Raw genomic sequence first — 21,135 nt, forward strand, 5'->3', positions numbered from 1 at the left:
AGGAAGGGGGTTTGGGTGCTATGCAGTCAAACAAACAAACAAGCAAACAAAATGGCAATTATGCATTACAAGAAATGAGTAACATGAAGAATATTGTATTTCAGGGTGGAATCACTCAAAAGGAGTGTCTTCTGTAGTTTAACAAGATTCTGTCCCTGCTTCTATTCTGTTTCTTTTTATTGTTGTGTTGTGTTTTGTTTCTAATAAGAAAGGTAGGTGTCTGAGTAAACCAACCTATTGCATGGGGCTAGGAGGGATGACAGATATTCTGGACAAGAGACTAAAGGTTTAAATTTAAAAAACATTTTGGAAGGCTGGATCAATGGACCCAGACTATAGATACGAAGTATAACAGAGATAATAATAACAGCAACCTCATTCCATGCACTCTTTAAACACTTTTTTATATATTAATATCGTTTAATATCAGAACCATCCTATAAGGTAGATATCATTAACCCAGTGTTACAGTTGAGGACATTGAGAAATAGATATAGTGACTTGCACAGCTGGGAAGCGGCAAGCTTTGAAGCAAGGCAGCCTGACTCCCTAGCACTGCTGAAGGTGCCTTATCATGTCTTATGTGCACAGGGACAGGTGGGGAAATGTGACTTAACAGCAGCACATAAGGAAAAACAAATAAACAAATAAACTGTGGAGCATAAGTCCTCTGGGTGATGTGGCTGGCAATAAAAGCTAATGTAATGTAGCCTCGGGATGCAATAAAAGAAGTGTGTAGAAGGGAGTTGATAGTCTAGAGTCTAGCTGCCTCTAGATTTCTGTCTTCAGTCCTTCCCTCCGAGGAGGGCTGGAGCAAAAATGAATGGGGTGTTCATTCTAGAGATGTTAAGACCAGGGAGAAGGCATCCTGGAAGACAACTTAGATCCTGAATAGCTGCAATGGGGAGGAAGAATTATATCTATTCTGCATGACATCAAAGGCTTGTACCAAAGAATGCAACCTCTGGGGAAACAGAGTTTGGCTCAACCTAAGGAAGTATTTCTAAAAGTGAAAGCTCCTAATGTCTCAGTGGTTTGCATCCAGGGGTAATGAGCTCCATATGACTAATGATGCTCCAGCCATCACCACATGGTAGCCAGGAATGGCGTAACGTGTTGGTCTGGGTGGCCTCTAGGGTCCCCTCCTACCATGCAGGAGTGCAATGCTGTTTTTCCTTCCCCAGACCGTCCCTGGTCATTAAACTGCATGTGGCTTGTCCTCACTGTGGCCCTCTTTGTTTATACTTCCTTTGCAGCATGGACAGTATGAGGCCTTGAGATGTTACAGACAGACCTAGTGTGTTCTGCACCATTGATATTGTCAGCTCTCTGAGGGAAGGCCCTGTGATTTGACCACTTCATTGTGCCCAGCCCAGGCCTTTCAATAAAGTATGGGACAAAGAAATGAGTTTGAGATGGAGTTCAAACCAAACCCTGCCAGAGGGCCCTGTGAAAGCTTAGGGGTGGCAAGGTGAGGATGCCATTCCTACTCTGTTATCTCTGGAAACTTGGAATGGAGGTATTAGTGGTAGATGTCTTTCAGATAGGACAGAGCTGAAGGGTGAAGTCAAATGGTACATATTGCAAAATATTATCAAATGGCACTGCATTGGCTGACCATGACTTCCAAATAGTAGATTCATGCAAAGCCCCATATATAGATGTTACGATTTAACTGCCAAATGATGTTACAGGGTGAATACATATATATATATACACACATCTATATACTTGAACCAATGATCTGTTTAAATAAGAATCAGACCACAGGTATATAGACTCTAAAGAAAAAATAAAAAGGCTTCTGCTTTCAGATAGTGGTAAAAGATCCGGTTAAGAGCCAAGACCCCCCACTCCCCAGTTCTTGCTCCCCTCTGCTCCTAAATCACCCAGTGACCTCAGGCAAGCCATGGCTCTTCTCTGGGTCCCTGGACCCTCATCGCTAAAAGAAGATCGACTGGAATAGCTGATAGTTCAGTTAATGACTTCAAACATCTGATTCCTGAGAGTTCTACTTGGTAAAGTGGGATGTCCAGTCCTTGTTACAGGTAGTAGGAGGTCCAATCACCGTATGGTGGTTAGACTGCAATAGAGACTCTGATGTAAGATGTCACATGTTAATGGGGACATTGACAAAATGGAGTGGAAGTAGAAGGGAGAGATGAGGACGGTGAGAGGTCTGTAAACTGTATCTCGCCAGATTAGCTGAAGCACTGAATGGCAGAGCATACGGACATAGGGGTTAAGTTCGGTGTCAGATGCCCGAGTCTGAATCCCAGCTTTGCCAGTTTCCAGCTGTGGAACACTGGGAATGTCTGGGTTTTTTCCTCTGTAAGGAGCTAGCAATCATTTTACCAGCTCGTAGGGTCACTGTGGATAAGTCTCATGTTATAGAATGTTCTTAGCACAGTGCCCGAAACTAGCTAAGTGCTCAATAAATACTTTTTATTGGATTTTAACTGTCATTGGATGCCATTTTCAAATATTTGTAGGGCTGTCAGAGAAGGAAAGAGTGATGGCGAGCAGGGGCAAAGTGACTGCTGGGAGAAAGTTACAGCAGAGGGGTATTTTAGCTCCTCATATGAGGGGGCATTCTAATGAGCAGAGGTAATGAATCACCTCTCATGTCATGGGTTTCCAGAGAGGTCGCTAGCGTGCTGTCATCAGGACACTTAAGCAGCCTCAGGGTGAGTGGCAAGCAGAAAACCTGCTGAGAGGGAGAGTTAGACCATAAGATCTCAGAGGCTCCTTTTATGGTCAAGATTTGGGATCCTGTAGGGGCACAGGGTCAAGCCGTCAGCTCAGCTCTCTGTCCAGCTGCTCTTCTCCAGGAAGCTGAGGAGGCCCAGGGTTGCCACACATGTCACACAGAGCAGAACGCTGCTGGGCATGTGGAGTCAGACAGGCTCGGACACCCAGCTTTCCTTCCTTCAGCCTGGTGAGCTTGGACAAGTGTCTGGAATCCTCCTGGGGGTCATTTTCCCCGCTTGTAAAATGGAGCTGACAGTACCCTCCTCATGGGGTGACGGCATAGAATTAAGGAGGTAGTGGGTGCAGCACCTTTCACAGAGTAGCATCTCATAAAGTTGGCTCTCTCCCCTGCCCTTTTCCCAGCAAACACAGGCAGAGCCTTCCTTTCATTGCACCCTGCACTCAGGAGCGAATGCACAGGGCCTGGGGTAGGAACAGATGACACAAGGAGGCCACAGATGGGACACAGCAGGACAATCTGGAAGAACCAGGAGCCTTGGAAAGCCCAGCCTGACTGTGATACTGGGTGTGAAAACAGAGCACCATCAACAGCTGCGTGGGGGTGACGGTTCCTGCTATTTTTAACGTGATGCCAAATCCCTGGGCTTCTGCTTGGGCCCGAGGAAGACGGCAGACAGGGCAAGAGCTTCTTCAAGCTGCAGTCTTTCCACAAGTCAGACCGTCACTGCTCACCCTCCTGAAAACCCCAAACTACATTTACCTGAAAAACAAACAGGCATATTCTGGAAATGGCGACAATTTATCAAGAGACTAATTATCATTTAAGCTAGTCTGGAATAGTAATGCGTCCCTTTTAAAGGGAAGCAGCCCTTGTGAGGAATAACTCAACATCACATGCTTAGCAAGCTTTCCCAGTAAGATATTACTTCAGGGCAGCTTTTCCACAGCAACCCATATGTAAAAACAAGCGGGGAGAAAATGCAAAGGTAGGAAGGAGGCAGGCACTTTTCAAAAGCGATACTTATCTCTAAAATCTCAACTGCCTCTTGAACATTTTAAATGGAAGAGGGATGGGTCACTTAAACTTATGAAATGATTTTTTTAAAAAGGCAGGTACTAATAAACAATTCGTCACTAATTCGGAGAGGCCTCAAGCCAAAGGGAAAGTTTAGTGAAGGACTTTGGCCTAAAAATTGTGAGGAAGAACTTCTACCTGCCACCATTAGTCTATAAAAGTGAAGCTCAGGTCTCCTTCTGAGAGGACAACAAGGCCTGAGCAGTCACTGCGTGCCTGTTGTGAACCAGGCGTTGAACCCAATCCTTATGTTACCTTACAACGGTCCTAGGATGTGGGTATTGTGAGGGGCTCCATTTTCACAGGTGAGGTAGCTGAGTCTTACAGAAGTAAGGTAGCTCATTTTTGGTTAGTACTTTGTAAGCAGTGGAGCTGGAATTGAGAAGAATCAAACTGCTGGGCAGGGTTGGAACTAGGGTGTCAGGTGGAGCTCTGTCCTTGGGCACAGAATATAAGGGGATGCCAAAAAACTCAGTAATCAAGATAAATAATATTTTAAGGAAATATTTAAAAAATCAAGATCACTAGAAGAAATCCACAATGAGCAAAATATCAACATTTTCAATAAAGACAGGATTGGGACTTCCCTGGCGGTCCAGTGGTTAAGACTCCACGCTTCCACTGCAGGGGGTGCGGGTTTGATCCCTGGTCGGGGAACTAAGATCCTGCATGCCGTGTGGTGTGGCCAATAAATAAATAAATACAGACAGGATCTAACTCTGCACTTGTATGTCTTAGCCTCACTCTCCTCACCCTGATCTTGGCCCTGCCGCTTGGCAATACTGCCTCTAAGTCTGAATGGGTGGTCCAGGCCTGGGGGATGATGGTAACAGGCCGGAGTGTTCAGGATGTGATCAGCAGTAACACATAACGCAGAGATCATGGTGGGGGTGAATGTACCATAATCAGAGGTTATGTCTATCCCTGCCTTCATCCATGCTTGTTCTTACTGAGAATAGAACAGCATCCATGGCAGGGATGCTGCTCTAAATTCTCACTGTTTGATCTCACTGGTGGAGCCTAACAATGGCTGAAAAGAGATCTCTGTGTGTCTTAAACTAAATTCAGGTAGGGGCCTCCACTGCTATGGTTGCTATGTTAGGTGATCATCATGGTGGCCATTTTCTTCAAGAAAAGTGAACGTGGAGAAGTAATCTTAATTTGCGAAGTCATGCCAGTGCAGAGGACCGTGTCAGGAGGATTTCCAGAAAATAAGGAGGTTCATGGAGTAAATGAAGGTTTTTCTTCAACTAGAATAACCAGAAAACTTCGAGAAAAAGGCAGTGCTTATTCACAACATCCTTTGATGAGTACTCAGTGCCAGGCGGCAATAGAATAAGGCTCTGGCCACTGTTTACTGTGGCCTGTAAGGCTGTGTATGCCAGCTTTCTGGATTCAGCACCTCACATGGTCTAAATGAGTAGAAAGAGAGAGGAAAGGGGAGAGAGACACCAGTCCTTGGCCTGCCATGAGAAACAGCATCATTAGTCTCTCCCACACTCTTTTTTTTCCCCCTCCTCTTTCTTCCTTTCCTCTCTTCTTCTCTCTCAGACTCCCATCTCATTTAACATCCTGTGTACTAGGTTCTCTGCCTGAGCAGAAACCCTGACCACAGAGACTCGAGAACAATGCTTTATCTCTATAAGCATCTTGGAACTCTGTGACTGTCTGACGTCTAATTAAACCAAATAACAGTGAAATTTTCCCTCCAGTTCTAATGAGCGTGCATTATTCACAAGCACTTACAATTTAAAAGTGGCTTCGTTTTAAAAGTTAAATAAACTGTCCCTCGGTAAGTGAGCTTCGGTTTACAAAACACTTTGTCTTACTTTCCACTGAGTTACTTAATACTCCCTCCCATAATCCATTTGCATTGATCCCTCCTTCATCAACTGCCCATGCATTCCAACACACTGAGAGCTGCAAAGAACTCCACTGCTGATTCACCAGGGAGGCAACTGGACTCAGTTTAAAAAAAAAAGATACAAATAAGAATCTACTTAAGACAGTACTTATTTTTTTAAAGAGAGCTTTCCTCTTAATTATAATATAGCATTAGTGTTTTGTTTCATTCTTCTGAATTTCCTAATGACACTATCGAACAGTAACAAACGTAAATTTGTGCAGCCTGGAATACACAATGTAATCATAAGCAGTAATTTCCATATCACTGAGGAGGAAAAAAAGTCAAATGATTAAACTCCAGGGCATGAGGACCAATCTTGAATTAAATTTTACACTCTGCTAAAGTTAGGTTTTGTACAGCAATATCAAGAATGGTTTAAAGGTAGTAGTAAAACATTTACTGTTTTATTAAAACTCCAGGCCCCAAAGTGTTTACCAAAGATCAAAGTGCTATTCTTTTTTGCAAATTAAAAATGTCTTGCAGACGTCTTCAAAAACCTCTTGAAAGAACAGGCAATGATATCACAGCAATCTCACTAATATTTTTCTTCTTTATTCATTCTCTTCCCCTCAGAGTCTGAAATGATGCTTTTTTGCAGGGAAGAAAAAAAAAAAAAAAGAGGCAGAAAATCCTCCCAGATCACTGACTCAGTGAGAACTGACCTTGTTTCTCATACAGCCCAGCCCCCATCCATCTCCTGCTCAGACATCTCAAGATTCAGATATTGCAACTTTCTAGTAAGCTCCAAGGTGGGAAGAGAGTGAAGGTAAGGGGATCCACCGACTAGAAAGATGTTAATCCTGACAAACTGCTCAAGCGGTAGCCTGAACCACAGCTAGATTGAATTCGGTCTCTCCTGAGAGGTCCAGACAAGGCTGCTGGTAACAAAACCGCTTTTCATGGTGCCCTCAAAAGAAGATGGGCCTCACGCACAAAGTTGGAGAAGGGTGCCATTGCCCTCTAGTGGCCAAAAGTGCAATCTTCCGCGAAGGAGCCCATTTCCAGAGATGCACAAGGCTCTCAATGTCAGTGTAAAATTATAGCAGAAAGATGTTTAATTATCCTCCTCGAGTGTCTTCTTTAGTCCTTCTTTGCCCATAGAGGAGGCTGTGGATGGCTATCATAGTAATCCTGATGGAAAAGCTCATTCCTACTGGTGCACCAGAATTTGTCCAACTTTCTCCAGCTTTATTTTTTTTTTTTAGCAGACCTGTTGATGTTTTTCCCCTAGTCCCTTAAATAACACACACGCACATATCTATAAATAGAGAGACAGAGAGAGACCAAAGATATTTACATATTTCAGGGGTAATAACTTTGGACTGGAAAGGCTGACAACTACGATGTTTTGGTAAATCTAGAACAGGGGTTCTTGACAAATCAGGTAACTTTTTATGGAACAAGGACCAATTGCATAAGAGGGAAAAACATCCCAAACACATTCCAATCCCTTATACCACTGGCTGGTGAATTTACACAATGCTGAGATTTTCTAGGGAAAATAAAAACTTTGGAATTTATAGTTATTCTGCAAATTTGACACTTCAAGAAAAAAAGATTTGCTACCTACTTTCAAACTCTATAGACCACTGTCTTATCATTACTATTTAATGATAAGGTATTCTTATGATCAAAGTGAAAAAAATCAATATTGAAAATAAACTTAAACGAAATGATCATATTTTTGGAACATCTGCCTACATAAATGTGTAGAAAATGAAGGCAGACTAAAATCAGATTTGCAGATATTTAGATGGTTCTGAAAATAGCTTTGAATATCACAGATCAAAGTTTACATGAACTGTCAAGTTCATAAGTCACAGACATTCACAGGCAAGGTTCTGGGACACACTATGCTTATGGGACTGTAGCTCTGGCATTGTAAATCAAGCCTTGAGGTCAAAGTCATGGCGTTTCCCATATGAGGGTCCCCAAACCAGAATCTTTACAAAGCAGCCATGTAATTCTATTCAAAGTGGAAGAAAAACCATGAATTATGAAGACAAGTGCATTAAAGGACCATGAAATTGATCTGTATTCCCCCAAATCACAGCATGGCTCTCCAACCCTGCCCCTCCTCTTCACACGAATAAACAAACACACATACACAACCACAGCCAACACTGCAAAGAGGAAACATGAGTTCTGGGTCGTAAAAAAACAGATGTAACTTTTTAAAAAATTCTCAAATTAACAAAATATTGCATCTTAATTGAAAACAGAATTTAGGTTTCTAGTAATTTTACTGTCTGGTGTTTCGATAAGAATGCTGAACATAATGAAAGTTCTGAAGTGCTATCAAGATGGTCCAGTGCTTCAATTAGAGCTATTTCAAAAGCCTATTTTTCTAGTAAGCAATAAGCTCAGTTTGAGCAAATCTACGTGTCTGGGCCTCAACAGATTATCCTATCTCAGTCCGTTCAGTGCGGCTCTTCATTTTCCCTCCCCCAGGGGTGGGGAGGGTTATTTATTTATTTCTTTTCTGACAATGTAATAAAATGACCAGCTTATACAGACTCTGAAATAACAAGGAAAATAATGGTAATAATAATTATTAATAATAAAGTGCAGCTGCAAGACATTTTAAATGTATTAATTTGCAGTGTTTCAGAAGCAAGATGTAAAGATAATTCTCACTCAAGCAAAGTTTCCTGGCCTCTCAGATGCCTTTTCCTGGTCTGTACTTGAAAACTACTCACATTCCTTTGTACTAGGCAGGATTTCAGTCTTGCACAGAGGTTTGAATTCCAAGGCCCACTGGCCAACTCTAAAACTTTGAATTAGAGCTCATGATTAAGGAACTTTAGTGACCAGGAGCTTCAGGGTCCCTCTGGCATTGGCCCCAACCCTCTGTCTCTTTGTTTTGCAACTTTTATTCCTTTCTTCTACTGGAAGAAGACCAGGCTCCCTGCAGCTGGGGTTGGGCAGTGATTACTTCTGGGTTCTGATGGCTGTATCTCTGTATTTGTAGGGAAAATAATTCCAGGATTAATGAAATGAAGGTCAGCCTCTTCTCTTCTCTCTCATGGTATTAGGCTCTAGCTCTCAGAGCCCAGCGTGGCAAATGTGCTCATGCGATGCTGGCAGATCCTCGCTCCTGAGAACACTTCTACACCTCGGTCCCCGGGAAATCCAGACACCCCGCAAAACCATCGATGTTTGCTGTAAGCCCAAGTGATAAATCGATCCATCCTCTCACCAGATTAATTATCGTGTCTTCCCTGTGATTAAATCGAAAACTTACTCTGCCTCGTATGAAACTGATAGGAATGATAGGAAGAGGAAAACCAGGAAAGATTGCAGAGCCATCCGAAAACGATTTCTTTAGAGGGAAACGGGAGGGAAGACTTTATAGGCAGATGTATACCTACATGCAGCAGGATTTTAGAAACAACCTTCCACCCCACCCCTTAGGGATGACCCGTCGTCATGCAGGGATGGCATTATTAAATAATTAAAAGATGCAATTTCTTAATAGCAGTGCTTTGGCCCGTGAAATTCCTGCTGCATTATCAGCAAAAGCAACAGGGCTTTCTTTTTCTAGCATTTCGAAACCTTTCACCCGGGAAAAGGAGGCGTGTGGACACAATCGCCCCCGAGCCCCCCCTCCGCCCAGAAAGCAAGGAGCAAGGCCTTGGCAAGAAAGGGATGAAGAAGAGCGACCCGTGGGCCTCCCTGACCCCAATTTCTCTGGGGACTCTTTTCTTCACAGCACCAGGCAGGCCTCCTACAGCTGTACCCGGGTGTAGGGGGAGAGGGGTGCTCTCCTCGCCGGACCCCACGTTCTGCGGGGTTCTCCAAGCTCCTCACCCCCGGCTCCCGTTCCGGGGCAAACATGAGGGAGGGAGGCCGTGCGTGCGGAGCTGGAGAGGCTCGGCGCGTTCCGGGAGGAGGCGCAGGCTGCGGGGAAGGCTCGCTTCGCAAAGTTAACGTTGACCCCGGCAAGCTCCGCCAAGCCCCAGCCAGAGCCGAGCCCGAGTCTGAGCCGCTTACGGGTCACCCCTTGAGCTGGCGGGTGCTGACAAACGGCCCCCCGAGCCCCCGAAGAGACCCCGGCTTGAGGGCTGGCGCGCGCATCGCAGTCGGCAGCCCCAGCCGCAGTCAGTGGACCCAAACCCACGCTATAAAAGTGCCGGAGGAATCGCCGACCCGAGCTGGGTTCCTTCGGTTTTCCGGGGCTTCCCCGGCGGTCTCGATGGAGGAATTGAGTCCCCGGGAGCACTCGGCGGGGATGGGGAGGATGGGGTAGGGATCCTGCAGAGCGCGGTCATGTCGTCGCTTTCGCAGAGAGTCGCAGCGCGGGCGGGCGGGCACCGCGCCGGGGGCGACTTTCCCCGGAGACCTGACCGGGGGCAGTCGGCGTGTCCGGAGCGCAGCTCTGAAGCCTCTAGTTCCAGCCGGGTGCAAAGCCCCTGTCTCGCGGCCTCGGCGCAGACCCCATAAAAGGCCGGAGCTGGGGGAGAGGCTGGAGCGCACATCTGGCGCCTCTGCCCCCTAAGCTGCCCGCGTCCACAGCTGGCTCCCTTCTTCCTTTTCGATTTTTAAACAAATCTTACCTCCGCCCTCCCCCCGGTTCTACTTTGCATTAGTGAAACCGTCTCGAGTCAGTTCTCCCCCGTCCCCAAACATTCTCATCCAGAGACACCCCCACCCCACCCGAAGAAGCTCCATCCAGGCGAGAGGAAGGCACTGGCGGCGCGCCTCACCTGGGGCCCTGGAGGGTGGGCACGAGGTGCGGGCCGTCGGTATCTGGCGCAGGGCGAGCGCAGCGGTGTCAGCCCCGGCCCTAGTCCGGGTCCCATTCACAAGTCGGCGGCGGCTGCGAGCGGCCCCCGCGGCATCTGCTCGCGACGCTCCCCTCGTCTGGCGGCGGCCGCGGAATGAGCCGCCGAGCGCGCTGGTGGCAGGAATGAGAAACCGGGGGGAGGTGGCGGGCGGGGTGGGGGGGCGGAGGAGGAGGGAGGCCGCCGCTGGGAGGGAAGGAAAGGGCGGGGGGTGGAGAGGAGCGGAGGCCGCTAGTCGCGGCGAGCTGGGCCTCGCAGAGGCTGCGGGGGCCGGCCCGTCCGCGTCCCTCCCCACAGGGGCCCCCGGGATGTCAGCCCCCGGGATTCGTGGCCGCCCCCTTCCCGCCTTGGGTCGCCGCACTCCGGCTCCCCTGGGGCTCAGACGGAGTCCGGAGCGACTGAAGTTGGGCTCCAGGGACGCACAGCCAATCAGGGAGGGCGGCACAGGGATACTGGGGAGGGCTCCGGGGCCCCTCTTTCCTCCTTCGCCCAAATCCGCTCCAGCTGGTCAGGCTGGGCCCTTGGCCCAGGAGGCCTGGGTGGTGGGTAGGGGGAAAGCGTCGGCCAAGTGGGGGAGGCAATCCGGCATCGTGCTTCCTCACCCCATCGCCCCACGTTCCAAAGATCCCTCCACGTCAGTGGCTTCTGCCCTACTCCCTCTCCCCATGCCTAGCAAACTCTGCTTGGGGCGCGGGTGGTGAAACCTGGGGGAGGGAGACTTTGGACTTGGGAAGAACCACGTCTCTGTTCTCTCCCAGTTCTCCCTCCCCTCCCCCCATCCCCAAAGCCTAGTGTGGGGAAGGCGGGTGCCGGGATCGCTTAGCCAGGGTCGGCCCGGCCCCCGCGCCAGGCAGGTACAGTGGCCCCCGTCCGCACACAGCGTCACTTGTTGCCTCAGGCCCCCTCGCCGCACGCCCGCCCCGGCTCGGTGGAGAGTGCAGTTCTGCGGGAGACCGGGCCTGAGGGCGCAGTGCCTGCATCCTCCCTGGGTGGTCCCCGTAGCCCTCCAGGAGGACTCGTTGGAGGAGGGGGCCCCGGGCCTGCTTCCTGCCCTCGCGAGTCGCCGGGAGAAAAGGCTGGCGGGGCCTCGGCTTCGGAATCACGCCAGGGACTGGGCGGGGCGCTCGTGCTTCGGGAGTGGTGCTGGGACCCGCACACGCCGCCGTCCCTAGGTTGGAGGCGGACGTCTGTGACCTGGTGGGAACCCCTGGCCGGAACAAGTTCCTTTGGTGGGAGGCGGCGGACAAAGCAGAGACGGAGAGAAGATGAAGCAGCAAACGGATAATGGGGAAAAGGAATCCCAGGAGGGACGGGGATGAGGACGGAAAAGGAGTGATGGGCCCGCGAAGAAGGGGAAGGAGGAAGCGGAGGGAAAGCCGGGCGGGAGGGGCAGAGAGGAGTAGAGGAATTAACACTAATGAGGTCGAAGAATGAAGAGAAAGCCTCGGAGGGTGCGCGAAGGGGGAAGGGACTGTAGTAGTGGGAGGTGAGTGGGGGCGGCCAAAGCCGGCTCTCGGGCTCCTAGCCCTGTTCGCCTGAGTCCCAGATACACTCAGAACCCTCACGTTTGCACGCGGCAAGGGACTGCGCTGGGCTGCGCGCGGGGGCGACGGGCGGGGCGGGGCCATCCGGCTACCACGCCCCCGCCCCTCCGTGCGCCCGCCGGCTTCTCGGCGACTCCGGGATCCCTGAGGCGTCGGCCGCCGCCCCAGCCGGCGTCCTGAGCCAAGCTGCCGCGTCCTTCGCCCTCCGTGTGGCCGTGGCCTTTAAACTGCCGTTTCCTCGGCTGGGGGCGGGGGCGGTGAGTTTCCCGCTGGGAGGTAAAGTGGGCCCCCTTTACCTCCCAAATGCCGCAAGGAGACAGGCCTCTGGGCGCTACATACCCCCCCACCCTCGCCCTACACGTGCCAGTGCGAGGCCCTCGCGAGGCCGAGGAGGCGGAGCGCTTTCCCCGAGAGCGCAGTGAGTGGGACGCGGTGCCTGTCTCTTCTCCCTCCACAGGTTGGTCCCTTCCACACTCTGCCTACTTCCTTTATCATCCTCTCTGGTCCTGTCTTTTCATCTGCCACTTCTGTCTGCTCTAAGCCGTAGAACTTTGTATGGGCTTAGTAAGTCCTACGCCACCGCCCAGGTCCCCGCACTCTAAAGGGGCAGTACATGGTGATGGGTTGCTCTGACCTCAACGCTTCCACTTATAAATGAAGTTACAGAGGAGAGGAGGGAACAGGGCCCCACTCTCCCTCAGAGATACTCGGAGTTTGCCCTTGTCTACTAATGCTTGTCTGAATTTTCTCATGCTTTCCACGTAAGTGAAAGTGGAAACAGGAAGGGAACGGGAAGGCCTCATCAGTCTAATTGCAGGTATACAGTGATGTCGGGGATTGGTGATGGTTAGGACAGCGCTTGATCCGTGAGAAAAGTTTCATTAATTCCATTTTGGAGACAGGACCAAGGATGAGCCTTGTCACATTTGACCTGACATTATCCGGAATGTGTTCTTTGCTTTTTGGTTAAGAATTCGTTAAGTGACAGCAGTTGTTTGTTGGTGGTGGTCGGTTATTTTTAGACCATCCCTTCCGTGAATGATAGCGTCAGCGGATTTTCAAAAGTATGTTAAAAATTGCTTGGTAGGGCTTCCCTGGTGGCGCAGTGGTTGAGAGTCCGCTTGTCGATACAGGGGACATGGGTTCGTGCCCCGGTCCGGGAAGATCCCACATGCCGCGGAGCAACTGGGCCCGTGAGCCATGGCCGCTGAGCCTGCGCGTCCGGAGCCTGTGCTCTGTTGCGGGAGAGGCCACAACAGTGAGAGGCCCGCGTACCGCAAAAAAAAAAAAAAAAAAAAAAAATTGCTTGGTAGATTTCTACTGACATTGCACACCTGAATCAGATGGAACCCAGTGTATAGCAGAAGTCAATATTCGTTTGTACAACCCAGCAGTTTTATTCGTGGGAGTCTACTTAGGACAGCTGGAAACTTACGTCCACACAGGCACATGTGCCTGAATGTGCATAGCAGCGTTAGTCATTATAGCCCCAAACTGGAAACAGTTAACATGTGCATCAACGGGTGAGTGGATAAACAAATGTGGTATATCCATATAATGGAATAGTATTCGGCATTAAAAAGAAAAGAAATACTGATGCATGTTACAGTATGAATGACCCTTAAAACATGCTAAAAGCCAGATATTTTCTGATTCCATTTATATAAAATATTCAAAAAAGGCAGATTTATAGAGACAGGAAACAGATCAGTGGTTGTCTTGGTATGAATAGGAATTAACGGCAAATGGGCATGAAGGAACTGTTGGGAGATGAAAATGTTCTAAAATTGGATAATGATGATGGTTGCACAAATCTATACATTTATTAAAATTCATTGAATTGTAACCAAAAAGAAAGGCAAAAATTTCTTTTACACCTTTATTCCCAGAGTATCTATGACCTACAGCTGAGCCCCACGGGAAAAACTTTTTGCAAGGCAGTTTTATAGAGAGATAAATGTTTAAACAAAAAAAGAAGAGTTCTAGTTCTTATGGAAAGATAACCATACTTCTATTCAGCAAGTTCTATTTTGGCGATTGCTTTGGAGAGTCTTATAAGTGTTAAAGCAAGTTAATTCCCCCCTATCACTCTTCTAAGTGATTAATTCCTGGGAACTAGAGTTAGGCATTCCAGTTCGTGACATTTTAAACACACCTACACATAGACACAGTACAAAGTGCACATTTCCGAGGGGATTTTTGTATGACTATGTTAGGATCTGTCTTAGAAATCCATATCAAGCACTTGGGTGGAGTATTGTGTGATTACAGTTTGGATTAAAAAAGGAAAAGAGAAAAAAAAAAAAAAAGAACCCACTGACAGTTTAAATTAAAAGATTCAGTTCATCCAGCAGCCAAAAGTTTGGGTGTTTATCTTAACTTGCCTCACCTTTCCTTCACCTTGTTCTTCAAGGGAGGAAGCCAGGGTTCAGGGTTGCTCTGGAGGCAGGATTGAACGGTCCCTTCTGCTTCCTGACTCTTTCAGTTCAGACAGAGATGAGGCTCAAATGGGCCTTTTCTTGTCTTTGTCCTTGTCAGCAAGAGGCTGGTAATTTCCTGTTGGTTCCTTCATCAAAGTTACCAGGCTCTCATCCCTTTGATGCCTCTGTCCTCAGACTCTGAAGATAGCCAGGCCCTGCTGAGTCAGTTCCTTGTTTTCACTTAGAAGCCCCAGGCTACCCCAGGCCTCCTCAAAGTTTCCTGCTCTAGAGGCATCCTTTGGTAAATGGTATAAAAAGTGAGGCAGGATCCAAATAGGGAGATGGTTTTATCACATTGCAGTAGGCCCGCATCATGCCTTCCCCAGGCAGGGGGAGAACACTGAGAAAGATTGAACAGGTATGCCTGTTCTGAACCGGGCACTTCAGACAGAGATTCCCACAGCTGAGGCCACAGATAAGTGAGGAGACCACAGGCCTTTGATCTGAGTCTGATTCCTGGTTCTGCTGCTTACTAGCAAAGACTTTAATCTCTGTGAGATTCAGTTTCCAATTCTGTAAAATGGGGCTTGTTATCTGTGCCTAGATTGTTGCAGGGATTAAATGTGCCCACGTACCTAGAGCAGTAAGCACTGTGCTTAAAGCAGAGGCTCAATAAATGAAAGTTATTAATTACTGTTATTAATTGTGAGGTCTGATTATTGTCACACCTTAAATCACCTGAGCAAGAAAGGAGTCATGTTACAGTATGAATTATAATAATGATGGAGATTAATCTTATTATAAATGATATCAGTAATAAAACTTCTGGTCAAGAATATTTTAGCAGTTCAAAATTTACTGACACTGTAAGGCCTGTCATGGGTCATATAGAATTAGATGTGCCAGCCTTGGGGGCAGGGGCCCTGGGTTTCATGTCCTAGATCTGCAAATTCACTGAATCACCTTGGGGAAGTAATTTTCTTTCTGTGAGCCTCAGTTCCCGTGGCTGTAAATGAGAGCTTACTCAGCATAAGTTCTGAGGAGGATACTTCCAGAGCTGAAATTTTGGAGTTTTTTAAGTCAGACTCTGTTAAATTGAAAACATCTCTTAGGTGCATTTCCTCTTTCCACCACTAGGAGCAGTCAGGCAATCATCTCAGGCTAAGACCTGACTCCAAGGATCCCCTCTCTCTCAAATATAACCCACTTTAACTCTTATCTGTAGTGTTTCTTTGTCTTTCCCTCTCACCTAGACTATAAGTTCCCCAAGGGCAGGGATGATACCTTTTTTGGTTTTTGTCTGTATCTCCAGCATTAGAAGTCCAATCAATATATTTGATTAACTGATAATGTTAATTAAGAAATATTTTTATTAACTTAAGGCCAGTATGTCAGTCAGCTATCACCACAGTAATACTAGGGTATGAATAACCGCGGTACTCAGTGACTTAAAATAAGAGTTATTTACTCTCATACATCTGTGGGTTGGCTGGGGCTGGGCTGGGGTAACTCCACTCAGCTTCCTGTATTTCTCATCCTCCTCCTTAGGGCTAGCTTGGGCATATTCTCATGGTGATGGCCACTGCACAAGATGCCAAGCAGAAGTATGCACGGTGTCTTGAGGTGTAGGCTGAGAACTGGAAACTATCTTTTCGATCTCATTTTGTTGGCCAGAGCACACCATATGGCCAGATTGAAAGTTAAGGGGTGGAGAAATATAATCTGCTTTCTTAGTGGAAGAAGCTTCAGAAGTTGCATGGCAAAGAGTCTGAATACAGAGAAGTGTAAAGAGTTGGGGCCATTAATGCACTCTCCCACAAGCAGAAACAGATTTCCATCATGCCACCATTCTGGGTTATCTTGGGTTGTCAGGTCCCATGGGTTATATCCTATAATCATGAATACAATATTCTAGAACATTAGAGGAGACAAGATCAGAAGGCGATTTCAGTGTCTTACCAAACTCTAACCATGTCCTTCCTTTACTTTGAAGTTCCAGTTGTAAAGGAAGAAAGCAAGCAGAAATAATAATGTAATAATGTTAATCACCAACTTATATATAAAACTAGAAATTCTCAAAACATTCCTTCAAAGTATGTATTATCCTTATTTTACAGGTGAGAGAATTGAGACAAGGAAATTATATGCCGTGCTCAATATAAATACAACTGGTAAGTACTGGAACTGGGATTCCAGCCTATGTATGTTTGACTCACAAGTCATCCCACTAGCTTGCCCTTTCAGTGGAGAAGCTCATGCAACAGATTCTAGTCTTGATATGTTTGCGGGTGTGTGGGGAAGAGAGGGGAACTTTCCTCTACGCCCAAGCCAGAGGGCATCTATCGGATCCCTAGGCACAGTGTCTGCAATATAGTAGGTACACAAAAAAGTTTTCATGGAAGGGTAAAAGATGAAAGGGTGAAAGGTGGTAAGGGAGAGAGGAAGGGGAAGTCAGCAGAAGTGGAGAAAGTAAGAGAGGAAGAAGGAGGATATAAGTGAAAAGATACAAGGATGTTGATCTATATGGAAAAACCATGCCTTTCCATGATGGGCAGAGATGTGTGGATTCTGAGGGTCACTCATCCCTTGCCCCTACTGCTGCTGAGAACAATTGCCTCAGGCATGCCTCCATTCCACAGCGTAGATGCTACAACCTGAGCCAGCCCCTGACTATCTTGCTGATCTTCCAATCTCTCCCTTGATCACTCAAGCCACACTTATTTTCTTGTTGTTGTTCAAATGCACGTGTACTCCAGATTCAAGACATCTGCATTTGTTCTGCCCTCTGCCTGAAGCACCCTGCCCCTATTTCATGGTCTGCTCCCTCATTTTGCCTGTTTAATCAGGATTTACCTGGCTCTCTCACCAGCAGAATCACCCATTCGATGCTCGAATCCCCCGTAGTCTACCACTTTCTATCCCTTTAGTCTGCTTTCTTCTTGTTTATAACACATATGTACTTGACATATTACATATTTTAATTTACATGTTTTTATTGGTCATCTTGCTCCACCAGGCTATAACTTCAGGAGGGCAAAGTACATCATCTCTCTCATTCACTCCTGTGTCTTTGAGCATCCAGTACTGTGCCAGGCATATGGTAAGCACTCAGTAAATATTTGAAGAATGAATACATGAATAATATATGCATGAAAAATGCTAACTGAATGAATGAATCCCCAAACCAAGAGCAGATGAATCATCTGCTTGAATCTAAATGTGGTGCAAGTGTCCCTTGTTTACAAAGTGAATTCAATGATGCCAGTTATTCACACTACAAAATGATTCTGCATTTTGCCAAAGGTTTTATTGGAAAGCTAATTAAAATAGCTACCTTGTTTAGTGCTTTTAAAAATATAATCCAATTTACAAAGTGGTGGTGTGCAGACAGCTTTTCTAGAACATATGAATTTCTTAAAATGAATTACAGGTATGCATAATGACAGTTCTGATTCTGATTTCTAATTCTTGTTTGATGTATGGACGAAGAAATTGGCTTAATAGAATGCCTCACAGAGGGCTATTTCAATGTTTGTATGTGCATACATTTACGTTACTTTTTAAACTTGTGAATAGGTGCATTAAAATATGTTTGTGCTCCTGGAGAACCACTGGAAGTATTTTCAAGATTGGTACCGGCTTGCTTTGCAAATAGTCTACAATTTAGACTACAGGATTTGAGAGCTCTGTGTTCCAGTTTTCATGAATGTTGAAACATTGACTATCAGTGCTGAGAAGGGAAGGCAGAAATGATCCTTAGCTGATGGAGAAGGCTTAAAAAAAAATCTTTCTTTAGTGTCCTCAGCTCAAGATAGATGAACTTACACAGCACAGACTATTTCAGTGCTTTATCTAGTGGTTGTGTGTTTCCCTTTCCCTATTCAGTTGCCTTTTTGGTGGCTAAGAGATAATAGTGATGTTTCCATAGAGCAAAGGTAGGTCAAAATGGAATGCAGTATTTTACACAGGTGGCCCAAGAGCTTGCTTCTTGGAAACAATATTCCAGAAAAGTCTCTCTATTCTAATTGACAGTCACTTTAGTTCTGGGTCTTGAGCCATGATTGATTCCCCATTGCAAAGAGTATTGTTCTGGGCATGGGTAGAATTAAAGAATAACACTTTTAATAGCTCTTCATTGAATGCCTATTAAGTACTTTAATTTCAGTCTTTACAACTGTTCTACAGAGCAAGTATTCTTATGCCCATTTTATAGGGAAGAACAGGGAAGCTCAGAAAATTGGTCAGCTTACTCAAATAGTTTGCTAATAAATGAATAATTAAATGTGACTTAATTGCTTAGAGTCTACATGGGAATATAACTAGGAACTAATCTATATGGGAGAGGTGGTAAGGAGAGGTGAGTGGAGGTCTCCTTAAAGGTGTGAATCAAAGCTGAGAATTAAAAGATGCAGACGGGCTAGTTAGGGTAAGTGTAGGGAGAGAACATGAACATTCATGGAAGAAATAGACTACATAAGGGCATTGAGGCAAGATGGAATTTGGAACTTTTGAGGAGCTAAAAAATATCTCTAAGACTGATGCTTAATGAGCTTTGTGGAAATACAGAGACAGATAACACAGGGCTTTGTAGGACAAGGAAAGAATCGTGAATCATATCTTGAATGCAATGGGCAGTTGTTGAATTTTTTTTTTTTCTTAAGCAGAAGTGATCTGGTTGTATTTGTTGACGAAGAGCATAGTGGCTTCAAGTGGATGAGAGAAAGAAGGGATGCATGGATCTTTTAAAATTAATGTTTTCGTTTTCTTTGGATATATACCCAGGAGTGGAATTGCTAGATCATATGGTAGTCCTACTTTTAATATTTTGAGGAACCTCCATGCAGTTTTCCATAGTGGCTGCACCAATTTACATTCCCACCAACAGTGCATAGGGGTTCCCTTTTCTCCACATCCTTGCTAATAACACTTACGTCTTATCTATTTGTTGATAGTCATTCTGACAGATGTGAGGTGATACCTCATTTGCATTTCCCTGTTGATTAGTCATGTTGAGGGTCTTTTCATGTGCACCCCAGTGTTCACAGCATTATTATTTACCATAGTCAAGGTATGGAAGCAACCTAAGTGTCCATCAACAGATGAATGAATAAAGAAGATGTGAGATACACACACACACACACACACAAAATGGAATCCTGTATCATCATTCACATCATAAACGTTGTATTCCTGAAGACCCACAGTGGGAGATATGGGAGAGAAGGTCTCAAGAACATGATTCTTAGTAGCTTCTACTTCCTCTTGGAAGGCGTTGGGGGGAGCAGAGGATCCTTGGCATTCAGTTGGGCTCCACTGGAACCATGGACCTGAGTAAGAGTAGACTCTCGATTCCAGGTGGTGGATAACGTGTTGTTTTGGGCACAGATCTGCCTGGCCAGAGAAGGATGCTTGAGAATCTGGGATTTACACAGCTGTATCAGACTGTGCACAATGACTGGGCAGGAGGTCTCTCTCTTGGGGATGTCTTCATTACAGTGCCAGAGACAAGCGTGAGAGATCACATACAGAAGACGTTCATCCTGGTTCTCTGTGGTTCCTTGGATTGTCAGCAAGGCTAAGCACTTTATCAGGAAGGCCTTCTGTTAACTTGGTCTTGGTAAGCCAGAGGCCCTGCTTTACACCCTCGAGGCGGCGGCAACGCTGGTGGAAGATGTAGCAGGCCTCGTCCCTGTACAGCAGGTGCTCGTGAAGCGGGGGCAAGCGGCGGAACTTCGTGTGCGTCCAGCCGAGGTCCCAGGGCGGGAAGACTCACTGCGCCAGACCAGGCATAAAGTGCATCTTCCCCGCGTAGGTGATGGGCTCCAGCCCAGGAATCTCGTACACCCTGTCCGGGGGAGGAGGCTCGGGCTTCCACGTGGAGCGCATGCCCCACTCTTACGCCCCACGTCTTGGGGCCCCGCAGCTCCCAAGACCGAGACGCCTGGGACGAGCAAGTGCCAGCCTTGCTGGCCCCGATGCCAACGCCATACCGATCCGATCTCTTCAAGACCTCCACCAGGACGCCGCCATCTTCCCGCGCGCAAGGCGTGCTGGGAACCCAACCTGCAGTTTTATGAAATCATTTTGGGCACTAGGCTGCTCTCCTTTCCTGTGCCCGCAGATATCCTCCTGGGTCAGGAAGACAGTGTCACCTGATGTTTAATTAGTTAAAAAGAGAAATCCCTCAGCTCTGAGCGGACTCTGACTTTGGACAAATACCTTCCTCTCTCTGAGATACTTCCTGTCTAAAATGAGGAGTTTGGCTGAAAGATTTCTACATTTCTGTTTCCCTCTGAAAGCCCATGGTTACTGATTACCTTCACTCCAGGCACAGTTTTTCAAAAGTATGTCCAAAGGATACATTTATATTGATTCTGTGTCAGTCAGAGTTCTGCCCTGAAACACAAGTGGCAGGACACACGGAGGGCATTCAGTTTACCCCAGAGGTCAGTGCGGAGGTCAGCCAGGTCCCCTGATGTTGCCACTCAGGGCCATTTGTCAACAATTCCTTGCTGTTCAAGGCCTCCAAAGATTTTTACCTGTCCACTTTCTTACCTAAAGTGTCCATACCATTGCTCATCTTATTTTCTCCTTCTCTGCTCCTATCAGGGGAGGGAGCAGGATTCCATGACACAGACGATGGACTTGGAAATTGAGCTGCCCAAGTTTGAATTCTGGTTATGGCCCTTACTTG

At 46.7% G+C, this 21,135-nt stretch overlaps 1 protein-coding gene and 1 pseudogene across 1 annotated transcript in view; both read right to left on the reverse strand.

Moving 5' to 3' along the window:
• The window catches only part of CDH11 (cadherin 11), a 145,826-nt gene extending 135,012 nt beyond the window's left edge, over positions 1 to 10,814 (reverse strand). Inside the window, exon 1 of the mRNA XM_030863776.2 lies at positions 10,400 to 10,814. The gene's annotated coding sequence lies outside the window, so the exon portion shown is untranslated. The remainder of the gene's footprint in view (positions 1 to 10,399) is intronic.
• A 1,224-nt stretch (positions 10,815 to 12,038) lies between these two features.
• Positions 12,039 to 20,429, reverse strand: LOC115857046 (large ribosomal subunit protein mL37-like; annotated as a pseudogene).
• Between the last annotated feature and the right edge of the window lie 706 nt (positions 20,430 to 21,135).

Source organism: Globicephala melas, chromosome 19 (genome assembly GCF_963455315.2).
Source record: "Globicephala melas chromosome 19, mGloMel1.2, whole genome shotgun sequence".
In the NCBI taxonomy this organism is placed as follows: Eukaryota; Metazoa; Chordata; class Mammalia; order Artiodactyla; family Delphinidae; genus Globicephala; species Globicephala melas.